Source organism: Apus apus, chromosome 6, assembly GCF_020740795.1.
Source record: "Apus apus isolate bApuApu2 chromosome 6, bApuApu2.pri.cur, whole genome shotgun sequence".
Lineage (NCBI taxonomy): Eukaryota > Metazoa > Chordata > Aves > Apodiformes > Apodidae > Apus > Apus apus.
The window spans coordinates 15,751,805-15,772,030 of NC_067287.1; the positions used below are offsets into that span (position 1 = coordinate 15,751,805).

At 44.2% G+C, this 20,226-nt stretch overlaps 1 long non-coding RNA gene across 3 annotated transcripts; it reads left to right on the forward strand.

Moving 5' to 3' along the window:
* Window positions 1-2,434: 2,434 nt before the first annotated feature.
* LOC127386552 (uncharacterized) lies at window positions 2,435-19,219 on the forward strand. Of its 3 annotated transcripts, none has more exons than XR_007889929.1 (4): window positions 2,435-2,901; window positions 3,108-3,246; window positions 10,413-10,561; window positions 19,032-19,219. It is a non-coding gene; the product is annotated as an uncharacterized LOC127386552 (long non-coding RNA). The 3 variants fall into 3 exon arrangements; XR_007889930.1 differs by lacking the exon at window positions 19,032-19,219 and adding an exon at window positions 16,512-16,770; XR_007889928.1 differs by lacking the exon at window positions 10,413-10,561 and having other exon boundaries at window positions 2,462-2,901.
* The last annotated feature ends 1,007 nt before the right edge of the window (window positions 19,220-20,226 follow it).

Here is a 20,226-nt window from a genome sequence, read left to right on the forward strand (position 1 = left end):
CATGCTTTGATATTAACAGAAAGCACTGAGCAGGCCAAAACCCCACAGCCTGAAGCTGTGATTTAAACTGATCTGTGTTCACATTTCTACCTCCAGGTTTGGGCTGGGGGGTGGGGAAAATGGAAGAATTGCATCCTTTCATCAAATTTCTTCATTAAAATTGCCCCCCACCCTGACAAACTGCAGGTGTTTTTCCTAAAAGGCCTGTTCTGGGAGTTAGATGATTGCATATCATCTTCATTTTAGCTAATAGTAATAATTAGCTCATAAACTTTTGGAGTTGGCCTGTACAATTAGAAAGTTATGCTTAAAAGAGTTAAAAACTTGAAATCAAACACTGTCTCTTTCATACTTCTTCATGTAAAGTAAACATTTGTGAGTTAAAGTTTAATTCCCAATTTCTGCTGCAGAACTCATGCCTTTGAGTGCAGATTTAATACGAGCTTAAACTGGAAGTAACATTCTTCCTTTCCTTCCCAGCAGGGCTATGTGATGCCCCTGAGTGCTGTTAATAATACATGATACCATCTGGGTGTTAGGAGGTTAACAGAGACACATGTTCCCAGATGAACAGAACAACCTTCAGCTGGTCCATAGACCAGACAGTACATTTATGCTAAAAACAAGACTCTCACCCTGCCATGGAGTATTTGTATTCACATCCTAGATGAAGTCATTCCCGTGGATACTGTGTTTCAAGGGGCTTTGGTGATGAGAAGTGCCAGTCTAACCCACCAATGAGACCTTGCGCAAGGCTCCTGGCTGTGTCGAGGGTCCAAAGTGGTAGTGAGAGGCTGCTTTCATGGAGAAACAGTGCAAATTAATGACTTTCAGTCTGCAAGCTTCCCATCCAGTTCCTATAAACTAAGCAAGACAGCACTTGTCATGTTTACTGATGGCAGCTCATACTCGTTAGATACAAATGAACCAAACAATAGTTCAATGTGAACCGAAAGCGGAAAGTGATAGTTCAGTATTGGCCTGAATTCTTCCTAATGATATAGTAACATCAAACCCTCCTTTTTAACAATGAAAACCTCCCAAAGCATTCTGTGCATTTATGCTTATTTGAAAAGGCCACCAGGAAATAGCAGAAAATTTGCCTTTCACTTCCCTAAAGATAGGGGCAGGAGTCATCTCACCATATCTTGGTTATCTAAAAAGTGGGTGGCTTACATAAATGGAACTTGCTCTGTAGGCACTGGAGACACACTGGCAGCTCTGGGGGAGAACTTCTGCTAGTCTAATAAAGAAATCAAAATAAAAGGGGAAGATTTGTCTTCTGGAGTGTCTCTTTCTCCATCAGCTGACGGAGTTTAGATGACCAGTTTAGCACAGATGATTAAAATGGTTAAAAGTGAGCTGAATCCACAACCTGATGGTCCTGTCACAGGGAGGGAAACTGCCTGACCATGAGAAGAAAAATAAGGGCTGAAAAAGAGAAGCAGAGAGTGGCCCCAGAGAAGGTAAAAAGAGACAGAAAGTTAAAGTCTTACAGACAAAAGACAGCACTTTTAAAACAAAGCCAGTTCAGAGGCTGTAACACAATGTGTCCTTCAATATCAGGTTAGCAGTTCAGTGGCTGGCACTTTGCATCGTGTGAAAAGATCTCAGCTGACGATCTTTGATAATCCAGCCAGCCGCGGTGTACTTGGGGCATTATTCCCATAAGCCCAGCAGGCAACTGCGGGGAGAGGGAGGCAGAGCTTTCCCACTGCTAACAGGCACTCTTGCTGTCCCCCCTTCCCACCCACTCTGAGTCATGGAGTCATGACTCTGGAGACACCACCCTGGGCGCTGGAGAAATCCACAAACCACTAGAACGTGATATTATGGACAGGATGGAACTGGTGCTCTCCTCCTTGAGCCTTGTGGAGGGAAACTTTGCCAGGGTTATGAGACTGGGAGGTGCTGGGAACGTGTGGTCAAGAGAATGCCCTGAGAATGAGGCACACAAAAGGTACACTGGGTCTGGGTGATAGAGATAGCAAGCTCCAGGAGCCAGGTCTTGATGGAGAGACTGAAACTGGAAGCTTGCTGCATCTTACCTGCCACAGCCAACATCTGGCTGCCTATCTCTTTACAATCCAAATAAACTTTTATATTGCAATAACAGCAACCTAACCAGAGAGATTTTTGCTTGCTCCTCAGCCACTGATATCTGGGGCCCTTATTCCAATATCGTAATGCCTAGTGTTTCTGCCCACAGCCATGCTTGGCTGCAGTACCCTGTAAAATCAGTTTGGGCTCAGCTCATCAGCCTGTGGCAATTAGCCCAGCTTCCCATGAGACAGGTGGGGGCATGCTGCATGAGTGTATTTACAGAGGGACAGAAATATTAAACCTTCCCCTGCTTATAAATTAAATGTGCTGTTAAAGCTCTGGTCAGATGCTTGCCTGACCACCCTGCCATCTTTTCTGATTTATCTCAGCAGCAGATGCAGGTCCACACTTCAGTGGTCAGTGCTGCCAGTAACAAAGAAAAACTATTACTCACCCTCCTCTTTGCCCAGGGAAAGAAAAACTCAAGTATGTGGACTCCTTTCGAGAGGGAAGAGGGAGCAGCATGGTTTCATGGTGTGGTGGAAAGGCACTTTATCTTTGCTGAGCTCATGCCTGACCTACCAACGTGAAGTTGAACGGGTTGTGTGGGATGGCGGCCAGCCGGCGAGCAACAAGCCCCAAAGAAGCCCACAACCTGCTGGAGTGGGAACCCCACACAGCTCTGGCTCTCTCATCTCCCCCGGAGGTGCCGGTTTGTCGGGCGTCACGTGGAGAGACATCTGTTCCTCCAACCACCCTCCTTCCTCTCCCGGCCGGCTGAATGACCGCCTGCCATCCTCACTGATGGGATCTGGCCTCTCTGAGCTGACTGAGCACACATTTGGATAGACATTTTGGGTAAGTCCGTGTCCTCTTTAAAAACTGGAAACTGGACTTCTAGCTTTGTAAATGAGCTTCAACCCTGTCTGTTGCTCAAGTCCTGGGCAAGCTGCAAGATGGTATTTTGTTGCCAAAGTCATTTGATTGACACTGTTTTCCTCTTCTGCCTTCCCTTCTTTTCTCTGCATTCCCCATTCTTCCTTCTACTGATTTTTATGTTACAGAAATGAAGCAGATTTACATGGTGTGAAATGTTAAGAGGAACCTTATGCCACACTAGCATGGATACTGTGCCAGGGAGAAATGTGTATGTCTGTGTGTTTGAGACCACTTGCACAGGACGGCAACCACGGGATCATGGAGGTAGGAAAACCTGATGTCTTAAATACTGCAGGAAAACAGCCAGCCTTGATCCTCATTCTGGGAAACAACAGCTGCTGCCAGGATAATTTTATCCTCTTGCTTACACAAGAGAGAAGATCTATTTTACAAACATCCCGTGATCTCCTGGACCCATATATGTGGTCATTCCAGGTCAGAGTTGCATCACTGGGGTGGCAGGTCCATATTCTGAACTGTTTTTTGTTTTCTTCCTGCACACTCTTTCTGCCTTGAATGCTCTTAGGCTAGGGACTTCTTTCCTCTCCTGACTGAGCTGGTTATCACTGCATCCTCTTCCTGAAGTCTCTCTGTGTCTTGCAGGGCAGTAGGAAAGTTTTGCTCCATCATACTCAGGGTAGTGGCTCAGTTAACATCGAACCACGAACAATCATGGAAGAAAAGAGCTGGTTTCCCTGCTCGCAGGATGCAAGGCACTAAAGATAAGAAGGAATTCTCATGCCCTTATCAATTCTTATGCTGAAGTATTTGGCTTTTCCTGGCATTACACTTCTTACTGTTTGCTTGAGTGCAAAGGAAGAGACACAAATTAATTAAAAAGAGATTTCCCAGCTCACTGTCTTTCCACAGCAGTGAGCTGCCCTGCTGCACCTGTAACCTGCACAGAACCTCTGATTAGCTCCAAGAAACACTTCCCAGATGACAGTTTCTCTAATGAAAAAAAACATGGAGAGAGAGAAATCTCTATTTTCTTTTTTTTTCTTTTTTTTTTTTCTTTTTTTTTTGGTGGGGTGGCAAGAGAAGAAAGCCTGAAATGTTTCATTTTATAATCACGCACTTTGTTATTTTCTCATTTGTTTGAAATAACTTTCTGGCTCCACATTTTCCTTTGAAAACATTCAGAAGATAAAAAAAAATCCCCAAGCCATTCAAAGGAGCTAAAAATGAAAACTGTTGGCATTTCTGGAGAAGTAAATTGGCTTCAAAAGGGACAGAAAATGGCTTAAAGTCGAACAAACCTTTGTATTTCAAGGAGCTAAATTCCCTTAAAAATGTAATTTCCTTCAGATTCTTCCAGCACCAAAATTTCTCTCTCTCTTTTTTTTTTTTTTTTTTTTTTAACTCTTGCCTGGAAATTGCCAATGAGTCCAATCACAAGTTTTGCTCTGAACTGTAATTATGGCATTGGAAATGCTTTGTAGCACAGCCAAAAGCAAGAGGGCTCCTGATTGCCTCCTGAGGCAACCCCACAGCACTGTGGGTGCCTGGGAGGGTGGCTTTCAAGACACGTTTTTATTTGGTTAGCAACGGTCACTTGGCATCTGTGCAATCAAAGTATTCCCATATTTAACACTGAGCTAGGAATGCTGACAATTGGTGGGTTAATCATTATGGAAATACTGACTGATTCTTGAGTCAAATGTCAGGTGGTGCCAAAAACCAGAGCCACGGCACAAAGGACAGAGAAAAGCCGGCTCAGACTAATGCTGCAGATAAAACAGCTGCTATACAGAAACCTGCCTTCCAACACAGCACTTGGGTCACATCAACATCTGAACCACAAAGTCTATTCTCCTTCATTGTGAAAAACACCAAATGTCATTAGCTGTGATCTGATTTCACCCAAAGTCTGGGGTTCTCTAAGCCTTCAATGAGGGACAACTTGAAGCCCTGCTAACAAACTGTCCAGGCTGCTAGGGGTTATTTATATAGAGATTAGAGGGGAAAAAAGAAAAAAAACTTAGGACTAGACATGAATGAACTTAGAAAGTACAAATTAGAAGGTTTCTAAGCAACAGAAGGGAAGAGGTCTGGACCATGTCCACCATGGGTATATCACTGGTAAAAATCGGTGTCGGGTTTTAAGATGATCTGCATCAGTCAATGAATGACACAAATGGCTGTGAAGGTAGGGGCCAGGCTTCTTGATTTAGCTCTGCCTTTTTATAGACCTGTTTATTAAGGCTGAGGAACCAAAAATAGAGGCAACAGTCATAGCAGCCAATGATTGCAGTCTCTCCCCAAAGTATTTAAAATAAAGATTGCCATCTTCATCGATGATTCAGGATTTTGAAGATTCCCAGTTTTGTCTGCCCAAAGAGAGTAAAAAGAGCACAATTCCACACAGGACAGTCCTCTCTCAGCACCAATGAGCTGGATACACCACTGGGAACTTTGGTTAATCTTTGTTCATCAACAAATGCCCACAGGTGTTTGCTTGTCATCAGCCCTCTCAGCCTGGCCCAGGGCAGCAGAAGGTGGAACATACTCAGTAGCGTTTTTTGGAGGGTGGGACAGGCAATTTTCAGAGCAAAGAAGTCCCATATACTAATTTCCTGAGCTTAATTTTGGTTACAAATATATGAATCTTAACGGGTAGGGAGAACAATATGCAACATGCAGTTGGGGTGTGCTTCTGATCCTGTGGGTCTGCGTGTATCTATTGTTCACCAGCGTTAACAATGGGATTCCCATCAGCTAATTTTGATTTGGCTTCTAACTGTGGGGTAATTCAAATTACTATTTTTCAAATCCCTGGCTATGGCAGGAGAGGGTGGCTGATGCTTTAAGGATGATTGTGAGGCACAGATGGGATGGAGCTTCGATGTGCTGCTGCAGTGCATGGAAAGAGGCTGACAGCTCTGGATGGCAGTGCATCCCCTCTGTTGTAGAGAGCATTCCTGGAGAGTGACAGATCTTCTGCCCTTCAGCAGAGGGAGATCCTAAATGGCCAGCTAAGACTAGATGCTAAATTTTTAGACAGAGAAATGGCAGTGTGATGAATCCCATCTGACTAGAATATTGTCATTAACACTTCATTAAAAATGCCTAGTGTCTTACAAATGCAAACAATAAAATCCTTCTGGGAGTGTTAGTCTCCCCTTTCTCTTTAAATACAGCTATATTTTTTTAGTACATGGTGACTTTTCAATTCTCAGCCTGCTTTGCTTCTTTTCCTTCAGAGCTACTGCTGTTCCCCAGCTGTACAGGAGCAAGATGTTTGTTTCTGTGCCCTACAAACAGTGGCACATCCTTATCTTGTCCTCCCTAAGGTTTTACTGCTCAGGAACCAGAGTAAAGCAAATCCTTCTTCATACTCAGACTCTGCTTTGGTGGCTCAGAGAGGATTGCAGCTTAAGGCCTCACAAATGATAATGGCACCTGAGATAAAGTTGGGTGCCTCACCAGTTTGTGCTACTTGCCAAGGGGCACCTAAGAAGAAGTCAGGAAATTAAGGATTTGACCTCAGAATATGTGTCTGGGGAGCATGCAGAGCCCAAGGGCAGTAAGTTCATACTGGCAACTCTATTTGCAGGACAGCTGATCTATCTTGGTAGAGTGGGATGCTGTCATGCAGTTTGAAGTCAGGAGTCTGGAGAAACTTTGGTGTGAAGTGTCAAGCTAGAAAGAAATAAAGTAATTGGTCGGTAGCATGACTATCTATCTGAACTACTGAACCACAACAAAAAACCCGGACGGACTGTGACAGCAATATCATTGCTTTTATATATAACCAGTTCTGCTACTGGGAAATGCTGTTATGGTGGTGTTCCTCTTTCCACCAATTCCTATTTCTCTGTATCAGACTTCAACTGTGTAACTTTCCCTTAGGTTATATTTTCTGTGCAAAAAAATGTGGCAGAGCTACCATAATCCCTACAATGTTAAAGAAAGAGGAGGTTCAGGGCACAGCTCCTGCAACAGCCCAGAGAAGAGCATACTCATGTTGCAGACAACGACTGGAAGAGCTCAGCTTGTTGAGTTTAGTGAAATGAAGGCTGAAAAGGGTAGGACTGGCTGCTACAGATACATCAGGGGCCTAAATATTGGGGACGAAAGAGAGTTCTTTAACTCAAGCACAATGTTGGCACAAGAGCAGCTGGGTACAGGCTGCCCATGAATGCATCAAGACAATGGGAATAGATGGAAAACAGCAATACAAAAATGAAAAAAAAAAAAGAAAAAGAAACCAAGTCATTTTCAGATTATGAAGTCATAGAAATGGAGCTGAGAAAGGCCTCCAGAGACCTGCTCATTTTGGGCCTTTTAACCTTTGGTAGAATGACAACTGTTCCTGGCTAAAAGAGAAAAGCCAGAGACGGTTTTGTTAGTGTGGCCACAATAGTTTTCATTCACAGCTTGCTGGAAAGAAGATTGTTCCCTGCATGTTCCTCTTATTATTTTCCTCATTTTTGCTGTATGTTTGCATAGAAGAACATGAAATATTAAAATTAATAGTTTGCAGTAATTTCACAGACCTTCTGACAGAACTCCACTCCAAAATCCTGTCACAAGCAGCTAGAGCATCCCCTGTTCCTGATACACTCATGAGAGAGGCTGTGGGGATGTAGTTGTTGCTAACAGTAGGACTCAGAATTTATGATTTCTCCTAGCACTAGGCAAAGAGGGAGTCTTGAAGGAATGTGAGACCTATGTGTGTGATGGTGGTAGTGAACGAGAGCTTTCAGCCAGCACCATCACCGGGCAAAAAGGATGTGAGATGGTGGACAGGGATTCCAGGGAAGTTTCCCTGGAGCAGTCTCAGCTGGCTGTTGGAGGCTGCATGGAAGACCTGCAATAGCCCCTCAGGAAGGTGGCAGCTCACCCTAAGGGGTCATGAGGGTCTCCAGGGCAGTGGGAAAGGCTGAGGGAAATGCAGCTCGTTCCTGTTCTGATGCCCAGGCAACAGAAGGAGCAGCTAAATTTGCCCCTGGCTCCCAGTCCCAGCTCTGCTGCTCCCTGTCCCCATGCTCTTGCTTCAAGATTGTGCAAGCAACAGCCAGTTTCCCTTTGCTGCTGAGAAACCTTGAACCCCTGCTGGAGTGCTCTGGCTCTGTACCACCTTTCCTGTGCCTCTTTCTTCCTTTTGCCTGCTTGTCTTATCTGCTTAGTCATCATCTTCTTCCAGAGCTGGGACTCTTTTTGGCAGCAGGTAAAGAATGCCAAATAAAACCTAGCCCTCCATCCACTTGGAGACTAGAGAAGCTACTTTTCTTCAAATAAATATCAGAAGGAGCTTTTTTTGGCCTCACATCTCTGCCTCTGCACAGGAACCTGTATCACCAGTGGTTCTCCAGACTGGGGTGAGCTGAAGTGTCAAATCCTTGTATTTCAAATACCCATGCATGCATTCTTTCCACAGGCTGTGAAAATATCCTCAAAAAGCTCTTCTGGGGCTTAAAACATTACTGTTCCAGTCTACACTGTCATTTATTTCCCTGGGTAGTAGAGAAATCTGGAGTGGAGAATGCCAGTTCTGGCTTTACTTTGGCTATACAAATGTATTGCTGAGCAGCAAAAAGTCAGGGAAAAGCATAAATTTCACTGCTGCACTTCAGTGCTCTGGGAGTTTTTCAAGTCTCTCTGGAATCTAGAGGCAGTTTTCAGTTTGGAAGTCTAAATGTAGTTTACTGACAGGGCCAAATCCAGTCTTAACACAAGGCCATGGAAGTCAGGGGAGTTTAATTAGGAATGCATCAGGAACTGCATCTCTGCTTTAGGGGCTATATATTAGGGGAGTTGCTGAGACAATCTGCCTTTATAAAATGTCAGAAGTAATAAAGCACAAGCCTTGTACCAGAATGTTTTCACTCCTCACCCTGAGATTATCAGATCACTGCAGACACCAAATCACTCCTGCAAGACAAGGCTAAAAATGTTTTGCTCTGCTCTGCTGTCTACTATGGTGTGACTCAAGACTCCTGCAGACCATTCCTGTAACTTTATCACTTTCACCTCCTAATTACCTAAGTGGTATTTTCTCCATTTCACTAAAAAGCAAACAGCATAAGACTGAACTATATGCATTCATGATGGTCCGCTCAGAGCCCGCTCATTTCTGCACAATGAATATCTCACAGAAAACACTCAACAGGCAAGTCAAAATTGTAGGTGCAGAATTGGCTTGGGATTTATGCTGCTGCTCCCCATGACTTCTGCATGTGCTGAGTGGGTAAGTGTACTTTAAAATGTGTGCACACACGATTTACTTGTTCAAGGTCACACTGACAGCTCTTGCAAAGCCTGAAAGGAAGAGAATGAAAATGTCCTGACACACCATCCTCCACTAAGAAAGCAGAAAGCTGGGCTGGGCAGCCTCTGGGATCTGTGAGCATTTTCCCACTGAAGTAGAGCTGTGTTCCTCATGGACAGGTCCTCATTGTGTTCTTCATCCTTGCTCTAGTCGTGACAAACTCCCGGCCTCGCAGAGGTCAGGATCCCGGTGAACCGCAGTGGAGACATCAAATGCTATTCATGGCTCCTGCAAAGTTGTTGCATCTCAGACATCTCAACTATTTTCAATTTAAAACATAGCTTTGGAAGGCATGTTTCTCCTGCAACATTCTTCTCATTGCGCCAGTGTGCATGGGCTTGGCTTTCCAAACAACAGCTCTACTGAGGAGTTAGCTTTGTTATTAATAAGATGGCTTTGTTTATGTAGGTTTAAGTGATGTTAAAATTAAAGTGAAGTTATGATTCAGCTGACTTCAAGTTTTCTCAGCTCCCTTCCTTTGCACACACAGTTTGCCCTGCACTTGTTTGCCTTGGCAGGGCCTGAGCTTAATAGTAACAATTTCATCTTCCATTTATAGGCATCTGCACACCATGTTATTCTTTTAAAGCAGAACACTTCTCAGAGTGAGCAAGGGGGACACGTAAAGCCATGCATGCAAAAGCAGAAATCTTTGTAGGATCTCAGCTTCTTCACATAAGGAATAGCTTTGTCTCTGCCCTTTGGGAAAAATAAGTAAAAAAGGGAAAAAGTCCCATCTTTGACTTTGGAAAAGAAAGGAGAACAGTCACAAGCCTGCAATATTTTACATTCAGAGTCCATTGGTTGGCAAATTTCCAGGGCAAATGTAGGAAACCTGTAAACTGGTGCAGTTGGATATATCACCAGAGATATTTTCTGCATGGAGAGATGTATTATTTTTTTTTTCTTAGATATTTAGTCTTCAAGAATCCACTGTACCAGCAACTATTTCTTCCAAGAGACAGGACTTGGGTTCCAAATCAGACTTCCTATCACCTGAGTGCTGTGCAGCCCATGGAGAATTGCCTCCTTTCTGTTACTTACTAGCCAGCCCTTCTTGCATCCTTTGAATCAGTGCTTGTGCTGGAAGTTCAGGCTGATTTATTTTTTTAATGTAATGTAATTTAATTTTTTTTTTTAACTCTAACATTTAAAGGAGTGCTGCAGCAAGTATTTGACATTTTGGAAACCAAGATTCAAGGGGGATCTTTCAACTTTGCCTTAAAGGTCCACAGAAAAAGAGAAACATGAATGAGACCCTGGCTGCAGCAAGGCCAAAGGGAGCAGCAGCCACAGCATCACCTGGTGAGAGCAACCTGACACTCATAAAAATGAGATTTGTCCTCCCTCAGAGTCACTGACTTCACTCTGCTTTGCCTCAGCACAAGTGGAAACTTAAGCCAAACATGATAAGCCTGTAGCTTATCAGCAAATTGATAAAATTAGGTGGATGGGGAATAACGGAGTCCTTAGTGTGGGAGGGAGGTAGTTCTCCTTCAGCTAAAATCTAGCGACCTTTGCACTATGAGCATCCCTCTCCTTTAGGCAAGGAGCCTTCCTCACCACCTTGTCCCCTACCCTCAGGGTCCCAAGCACTGCCAGCTCCTTGGCTTAGTGTTGCTTGAGATGGGGCTCCTGGATGCCCAGCATGACCTCACTGAGAGGCCCTTATCTTCAGGAATACTCAGACAAGGCCTGCTCAGACAACACCCCTCTTGCAGGATCTCATCCTGCATGAGGGCTGTGGGTGACACTCAGCAAGGTTTATCATAGGCAGTTTTCACCAGAGTGGCCATCACTTTGCTTGATATGGCCGAACCTCCAGCTTCTGGTGTCCCTGAACTCCAAACCCATGCTCATGGCACAACTGACTTACTGAGACTCCAGATGCTCAGTACAGCAAAAGTGGGCTCATCTTTTCTCTTTTCACTCTAAAGCATGGGCCAGGGCTTCTCATCTCAGCCCCAGAGGTGGATAACTAAAGGCATAACAGCAAGCCAGGAGGAAATAGGGAGCTGACCAGGTTTTCCAGCCTCAGGGAGAACAGAGAAAGTGTAATACTCTGAGTAGCAGCATGCAACTGAAAGGAGTCCAGATGTGCAGGCAGAACTCATGGTGTAGAGCTCCTTCCCCTGGCTATCTGTTCCCAGTGACATGTCCAGCCTTAGCAAACCTTTCCTGCCAGGTGCGGTTTGACTCCTATACCTGCATTTGTGTCTGTTGTGTCATGTTCCCATCCCAAATCTGCTTCCGATTTGCCAGAAACCAGGTTCCCTGCTGCTCTGAGCTGTTCAGCCATGACCTGAGCCTGAGGCTTATTGGATGGCAGCTTGTGAATCTCACACTGCAGCGACCGACCACAAACTGAAAACCTCCCAATGGAAGACTGCTCTTTAGGAGTGTGTAATGCTCCCTTCCCAAAATTACTGATTACTCAGTCACTTTTGCATAAACAGGAACTTTGTTCCCAGCTCCTTTCCAAGTGCTCCGAGGCCAGCAGCTGCTGTGCTATCCTATCATCTTTAAGAGAGCATCAGGCCCCAAAACATCAGAGATGCATTTTGTGACCTGGCTTTCCAGTAACCAGATTCACTTGCACTTTCACTGATGTTACAGTCCCTGGAGTAAAACCACCTACATTTAGCACAAATTTGGCAAGCTGAGACTGCAGCTCTCCTCTGCTCACCCCCAGCAGATGATCTGCCTGACTCCAACTAGGAGCTTCATGGGGCAGTGGCAGTGAGAATTGTGCAGTGATGAAGTCACCTAAAGTCTATTTTGAGTAAAGATGCTGCTCTTCCTTTCAGAATTTGCCTCCTCCCTAGCACTGCTTGCTGAGGGGCTGGCTGGGAGGACAGCCTGTGTCACCTCTTCAGGGACCCTCAGCACAGTGCTGGGAACAAGGGTTCCCTAATCTAGTTCCCTGGAGCTGCTGCTTGCTATGAGTCTTGGATGCACAGTGCTTTTCTGTTTGCCTAAAAGCTGGGCCTGCAGGTTGAGGATTGATCTCTACACCCAGGGGTGGCGCTGAGGACACCATCACCCCGAACAGCTGCCTCCTGCTTTCGCCATGAACCTGTTACTTTTTAGGCATTTGGGGACTGGAAAAACAGCTGATGCAGCCTAGAAGTGACTTCCTGGGGATATCTGGGCCCTTCTGAGCAACTGTCAAGTTCCATGCGAGTGGTTAAATGAATTTTCTCTGCTGTTTCTATGAGTCTGGAACATGGACACTCTCAGTGTTTCTTTCTTTTTGTCCGAGCCATGAACATGGCACAGGCAGGTGGATGAGTTTGTAATTCCTAATCCAGCTAGTGGCAGTATTACCCTCCTGTGGCCCCTTCAACTTCATTCCTCCTACTCAACCAGCACATTCCACCTTGACATTTCCCTTAATTCCATCATCTCTAACCTCATCTGCCCTTACCCTCTCCTTTAAACTTCCTTCTCTCTTTTTCCACCCCGCAATGCCTTTCTGCCTTCTAGCTTCCCCTCTGGTGTGCTCTTTGGATGTGTCAAGACAGTCTCCTTGTTCAGCTGCAGCCTCTGCAGCTGCTCTGGCTTTCTTGGCTTTCTTGCTTTTCTTGACTTTCTTTTATCTGGCCTCCCCCTTTAACACAAGGAAGTGGCAAAACTCAGAAAGACCCCCCAGCAGAAAGGTTTCTGACCCTTTGTTTCCTCAGGGAGAGGAGTTCCGGTTCTCTTAGGGAAGTTTTGAAGACGCTCTGTCAGCAGAAGGGATGTGGAGGCCCATGGCACTGCCTGGTGAAATCATTAACCCCCCATCTGAGCTGAGCAAGAAGTTATGAAGACACTGTATGAGCACAATGCTCTTCATGAAATACCTTGCAGGGGATGACAGGGATTGCAGAGTGAAGAAGAAAGGACTAGAAAGGAGAGACAAACTCAGGAAGAGCTGAGCATCTAGGAGGGGGATAAGTAACTCAAAGAGGGGCAGAGGCCTGATGAGACCTGACACGGAAAGGTTTTTGGGTCCAAATGAAAAGCAAAGAGCTCTGTATGTCTGCATTGAGTGGTAGGGAGAGTTTGTGTGAACAGAAGAACAGATGGATGGCACCACTTAAAATTATGACAGGCTGCTCTACTTAGAAGGCATTAATGGCTGCTGGGATTTTTTGGAAGGGAGTATTGTTTAGTTGAGGAGTGCACCTGGCTTGAAATACATACTTCAGCTCCACTGCAAGTTAGAAAAAAAGATTGCTCTTGCTCTTTGAGAATTGGACCTAAGGCACTAGAGATTAAATTTAACTGGCCAAGGCCTGACAGTGAATCTGTGGGAGCCCAGGGAACTAAGCAATATGAAGCTCAGAAATCCTAAACCGCAGCTTCTCTCCTTGGGATGGAAGACCTCTTTCAAGCTGATTTGTGCTTGTGTAAAAGCAATAAGAAGACAGCTTGGTTCCAGGTCACTGCCAAGAAGAGAGACAAAGTGGCGGCAGTTCAGAGAGAGCATGGCCAAACTGACCAGAGGTGGCAGAGCTAGCTTGGTTTATGAGCTGCAATTGAGAAAGTGAAATATGCCTGGCTTGGCCAAATGACAGTGAAGAGCTCAGACTCACAATCAAATTGCCACGGCTTCATGATAACTGGAAATTGGTTGTGAGAGGCAGTGGCAGTCTTGATAAACCTCCAGATCGCTGAAGGGCGTAAATACCAAGGCTAGAGAGGAAATGGTCTTGGCCCTGGACCAAGTCCTGGCTCAGATGTATGGTTCTCTTTTGACTTCACCACTGCAGCCAGCCATACTGAAAATGAGTCCCCTGCACACATGCAGCTGTAGCAGAGGCTGACCTCTACCATATCATCACTGGAGCCACACGAAACGTGAGAGCTCTTGTTCAGTGTCATTTCCTCTTCTTCGGGTTATGAACTGTAGTCCGTGTGTGTTGGCACTGACTGTGAGCCAGAAGCTTGAATGCAAATCCTTGAAGGGAACATCAAAATACTGTTCTTGCAAAATGATACAGCAGCACTAGGATTAAATGTTGACCAGGGAATGGATGATCTTGATATTCCGTAGGACAGTGAAACAGGCTTATCCATGTTGAATAGGTTTTTGCTCCTGATGTACCCTAGCGGGTCAACTGAGGGGATAAACAAAATCTTTCTGAGTCTGAGTAAAAGCATCTGGTCCTATGCAAGCTCTCCATGAGTGATGCTGGCCCAGCCTCATAAGTGAGCCTTGGAGTTAACATTGTCTTGATAAACTTGAAACAGATTGCTTCACATGAAACTTTTGTTTCCGGATGTGTGGAGGCTCAGGCAGACGTCACAGTGTTCATTATGCTTAAAACATATTTTCAAGAGCTGTTTCCAAACCACAAAGGCAAGAAATGTCAAAAGCAACCAAACTAAGCTTCCAACATAATCACCTGACTCCAGGAGATGAGGCGCTGGACTTCAACTGATAACAAAGGATTTGTAAATAGCAAACGTTTCAAGTTTTTTATTTGACCTAAATAATAGGGATGAGAATTGTTTCTGCTCTACAGAGAATAAATACTTATTTCAACCTTAAATGAAACAGGCCATTTTGATTTGGGATTATTTAATTTATTTTTTTTTTCATGCTGCCTTACAAAAAGGCAGGTGAATTTCAAAGTTAAAGGAATCATTTGGGAACATAGAGTCAAAGTCATGTGAGAACACATTTTGTTTCCAAAAGGTAAAAGCAGAATCTAGAGGAGGGGGTGCAATTTTTCCCACCTACTTGCCAAGTGGAACTTCACAAATTTTTTCAGTGATTCCTATTATTGCATCTCCAGCAAATTCCTCTCTGTGGGCTCATCAGCACGGTAGTCTCAAAAGGAAGCTCAGATCCAGTCCCTTCTGTTGAATTGTCCCTGAACAGGGAAAGATCATGTACATAATCTACCACTACCTCCTCTCCCACTCAGAAACTAGTGGGGCTGCCTTTTCCCTTACAGGAAGATCTCTCTCTCTTCCTGGAATCTGGCACTGCTTTCTCAGCCCAGCTGCCTTCCATCAGCACAGGAGTGTGGGATAGAACAGGCCTTGTAAACAAGGTGGTGATGCACTACAGAAGGAGGAGGCTGACTGACCTCTGAAACATTTGGATTTCCAAAGTGTCTGGTTTGATGAGCTAAGCTAGCTGAAGCTGTAAGACAGAGAGCAGTATCACTGGGTTCAGCTAGCTTGCAGGCATCCTGCAGTCTGCCTTCTCAGGGGGGAGAGAAATCTCCCACCAAGAGAAAAATATGTCCCCTGTCTTGCACCAGTGAAATTTACAGGAATAAATTAAATGATGCTGCTCCACACAGAATGTAGGTGGATAAAGTGGGCTCTACCTGGCCTCAAAGCTTTAGTATATTAATTTCCTGATTCTGTAAGTTCCAGCTGCCCTGTTGCATACACATGCACATTGCATTTAATGATGCATAGGCGAGACAGAGCAGTATTTATCTTTGCATTGCAAATGCCCCCTTTATCTTTGCTTTAAAGGCTTGATTCAGCTCTCAGAAATCTCCTGCCTCTGATATTGCTAGAAGTCAAAATATAAGCATCCTCCCAAAGAGGAAGCCATTCATATTTATTTTAGTTAATTGCTTGTTTGCATAATTACTCATTCCTAAATCCAATTTACAATAAAATCTTCCCTCACATCAATACAGCTATTGTTACAGCTTCTAGTATGTGTGTCCCAACAGTAATTTGCTGGAGCTGGGAAGGCTGCTTTGTAAAGGTGAGCTTTACAGTCTAGCTTTGAAGGTCAAACTGTCTGACTTACAGAAACCAGGTCAGATAGCTCCCAAGTCAGCTCCAAGACTCACTTGTCTTCCAAATCGTTCACTGTAATTGAGTATAATAAAGGGGCAAGGGGATGAGGGGGGAGGATTTGAGGTTGGTGAGTGTAAAACAAGGATGGCTTTTAGAACGTAAGCATCTGGTTTTTAACTTTGTCATCTCTAGCATAGGTGTATGGCAATGTGTGTCCCTGCATATTAAAGCCAAACCAAAGCAGAACACTGTTTGAGTCAGGGAGAACAGTCACATGAAAGATGTCCTTTACAGTACAACAGAAAGTGCTCAGATGAAGCTGGGACTAGGGCAGGTGATGTCTCTTTATAAACCAGTTTCTAAAAACAGGTAAAATAAATAAATAAATCCTTGCACAGCCTCCTTAAACAAGAAATTATTTCCCCACGCTAATTTCCTATAATGTCTCTTTTTTATTTTTATTTTTTTTCTTCTTTATATATGCATGTGCAAACAGAAGAACATTGCAAAAACCTGCCTGGACTTGTGCGTCTTTGGAAGCCCTTGGCAATACTTAAGGTGCACCTCAATGCTTCAAGACTGAGAGAATTTTCCCTAGCTCTAAAGAAACACCCGAGTCTCAGTTTTGAATATCCACTCCAAGTCAGTGATGAAATGGAGTGTCCTGTTAAGCTGAGATGACAGCACTGGGCAGTCAGTGCAGCCTACAAAAGTTAAATTGAAAGCAAATAAAAGATTTGCTAACCTGCCTCAAACATCCTGTTAGACTTCTGGCCTTTTGTTTATGTCCTATGACTCAAGTTCACCCATTCCCAGCTATTAGATGTGACTCTGCCTCAATTGGTGGAGTTTACCAAAGGATCAGGTACAGAACACACTTATTTTGGCTTTGGCTAGCATAAACTCAGGGGCAGAGGTGGAAGTCCACCCTCATCCCAAATGTCCTTAGGGATACATTCTCCCTGGGGCAAGCTGAGCCAGACTGGCAGGAGACAGTATTTATGGATGTACACATATCTGAAGAGCCAGCTCAGGGACAGCCCAAGCTCCGCTTGTTTTCTAAACATAACCAGAGGGTCTCTTAGAAAGCCAGCAGGGTTCCCATCCTTTATGAGATGAACGGCAGTGCAAGCAGGACACAGTCAAGTCACTGACCAGCCAGAGCTGGCTTTCAGATGAGCAGGTGGAACTGATTGAACAATCTGAGATTTTGAATCTGAGATTTTGCTCTGTTTTATCCCTGGGGACTGTGCCTCTCCTTGTTGGCAATATGTAACACCCTGGTGGCCTCCAGATTCCCTTCTGTCAAAGACATCTGTCTCAGAGGAAACCTGGATGAGATGACAGGGCAGTTTGCTTTGGGATCAGCTCCAATGTGTGCCTGGACTGGGAACTAGACATGGCAAAAGCCTTGTCCAAACAGAAAAGGAGAGGACACTGTCTAGGTGGCTGGTTGGATGTCTCTCAGCATGTCCCTGGAATTTTACAGGATAAGCCTGGTGGTTGTCTCCTAACTGGCAGAAATGGCTGGTATCTCCTAGGTGATTTCTGCCCCCACTTTTCCCAACATCTCTTCCAAATGTGTGGGTATCCCAAGGAGGAGCTAGTGCCTGCGTTAATATGGGAGGGGGGAAGGGAAAGGGGAGCAAGCCTTGTGTCCTTGAAAGCGTAACAGTTTAGTCTTTGCTCTCAGGGACAAAAGCTGGCAGTTGGCTTTGTAGTAACCCACATGACAACAGGAATAACATCAGGCATAATTAGACAAAATGATGGTATAAGTTCAACTCTTTCCCCCCAAAGCACCCAGCCCCCTTAACCCATTTTGAAACAATGCACCTTTTGTGAGCTCCAAGTAGTTTTAAAAAACACAATTGATTTCTTTCTTCCCTGTCATAGAAAAGAGCTTGCTGCTTGGATAACGAATGTTGAAATGTCTCAGGGAGGATGGAGGCTGGGGCAGGGAGGGGATGAGGCACCTCGCTCCCCTCCCCCAGCTTCTTCTGATGTCCTCTGCCAGATCACCCCTACCTCCCACCACCCCCAGAGAATAATTTCTCCTTGTTACTACAACTTTAAATGCTCTTCCTTTCCACCCCTGCAGCCTGCAACAGTATCCCCTATTGTCCTGGCACTGGAGGTGTACGTGATGTAGTCATGATTCTGCCTTTTCCAAGGCCTTGACAGGTTATGGATGATTGGTCATGCTTTAACCACCCGATGAAGCCCATCAAAGAATAGAACAAAATTTTCCCCTGCTGTCTCCTTCCCCAAAGTGCAACTTGGCTGAGAGGACTACTGTGCTGGATTTGAATGGAAATTATCTAAGTGTGTGGCTCTAGCTCCCCCCCGCTAGCTCCCCTCTCTTTAAAAAATGAGACTGAAATGTAATCAGATTTACTTTAATGAGGGGGGACCAAGAAAATGCATCCTGTGAAAAAGGACTTTGTGGGCAATTCAGGTCCCATAAACAAAACCAAATCACTCTGTATTAGCGCAGGGAAAGCTTCAACCCAGGAGAACCCCTCTTTATAGCCCCTACTTACCACAGCTTTCTAGCCAGCCCATTAAACTGCTTTGTACCCACTCCGTGTCACACCCCCATGTGGATGTATGTGTGTGTGTGACTTTACCGACTAAGAGAGTTGGCTGTGGAAAGGCAACACCAGGTCAAAAAAAGACCAGATTCCGAGTGCTATGATTTCAGTTTGAAATGGTTTTGGGTCCTTGGCTGAAATATGAGTAATTTTAAAACTACTGAGCTAGGAACTGTTGGGGTTTTATTGGTTTGGCTGTTTGGTTTTGTGCATCTTTAAGGCAGTTAGACAATGAAGAGTGATGCCAACCATTGCAGTACTGTTAACGTTTTTAGTGTTTGAAGACTGTAAATGACTGTTTAATGCTAAGTAATACATCTATATGTGTGTGCATGTGTATACACATGCATCAATACACATCAATAACTTTGGAAATGGTTTATAACTCCACCAAGTTTATTCAGACCTAGCTTCTTTTTAAGGTCCCAGTGAGACTCCCAAGCAATCAAGTTTGAAGGTCTGCAGTGCAGCCAAGTAAATAAGACTTGTGGAGTGTGACAAACCAGTCTTGAGAACTCATCTACTTAATGGTCACAGGAAAAATTATTCCAGAAATGACTCACTAGCTCTACATGTAAGAAAAAGAAAATAAAAAATCATATTCTCAGCATGATTTGGGTTGGGTTTTTTTTGTTTGTTTGTTTTGTGTTTTTTGTTTGTTTGCTTTGTTTTTAAATTAGTTTGTTTGTTTGTTTTCGGTGCTCCTAATTTTGGGATAGATATACATGTTCTTTCCTCAAATAGGACAGTCATTATTTCTGAAAAAAATAAAATAAAATACCTGCCCTGACAAACTTTAATCCCAAATGGATGTGTATTTCTTTCAGCACTGGCTTGAAAATATTGAAGCAGAATTTTTGGGAAGTTTCTTCTCCCTGTTCATGTAAATTTTCACTCTGCCACCCTAAAATTCTGGGAAGTTTCAGGCCAACAAGTGAACATTCCAGAACTTCAAAGGTTGTGGCAACAGGGGATTGATCATAAACTCTTTTCCAAATATCACTAGTAGGTTAACTGTTGACCAGATATGACTCAGAGAGTATATTTTATTGACTGTGAATTCATTAATAGTTAACTGGTATGCAGACATTGAAACAATGCACTGATTCTTCATATCAAATCCTATCTCAGACAAATACAATAAGATGCCACGGTCTGTCGCTCTCTTAGCTCAACATTGCTGAGTGTTGATGTCAGGGAAAAGTCTTACTCAGTTAATAGCATTCCTAGAGCACTCTGTGGGACTGAAAGAGCTACAGAAAACTCAGAGGCTTCATTGAGATACAAAAGCTGAACCTGCAAAACAGCACAAGACAAAAAAAAAAAAAAAAAAAAAAAAGGGAAAAGTTGATGGGTCTCCAGAGCTACAAAATGTCAGTAAGGTTCTCAAGTCAGTAACATGCACCTTGAGGAAAGGTGAAGGCAAGCAAAGAATCAAACCCGTCTGCTATGCTCCAGCACGAAGCAAGGGATCCTGCTATGAAACTTTACCTTTGCCAGAAAGTACCTTTAAATGCCTTATAAATGGTTACCTGTTAATATGTTTGGTTACCTGTTTATATGACTAGTTTTTGCTGCTGCAACCTGGATATTTTCATTTCCCAGCTTTTTTCCCCG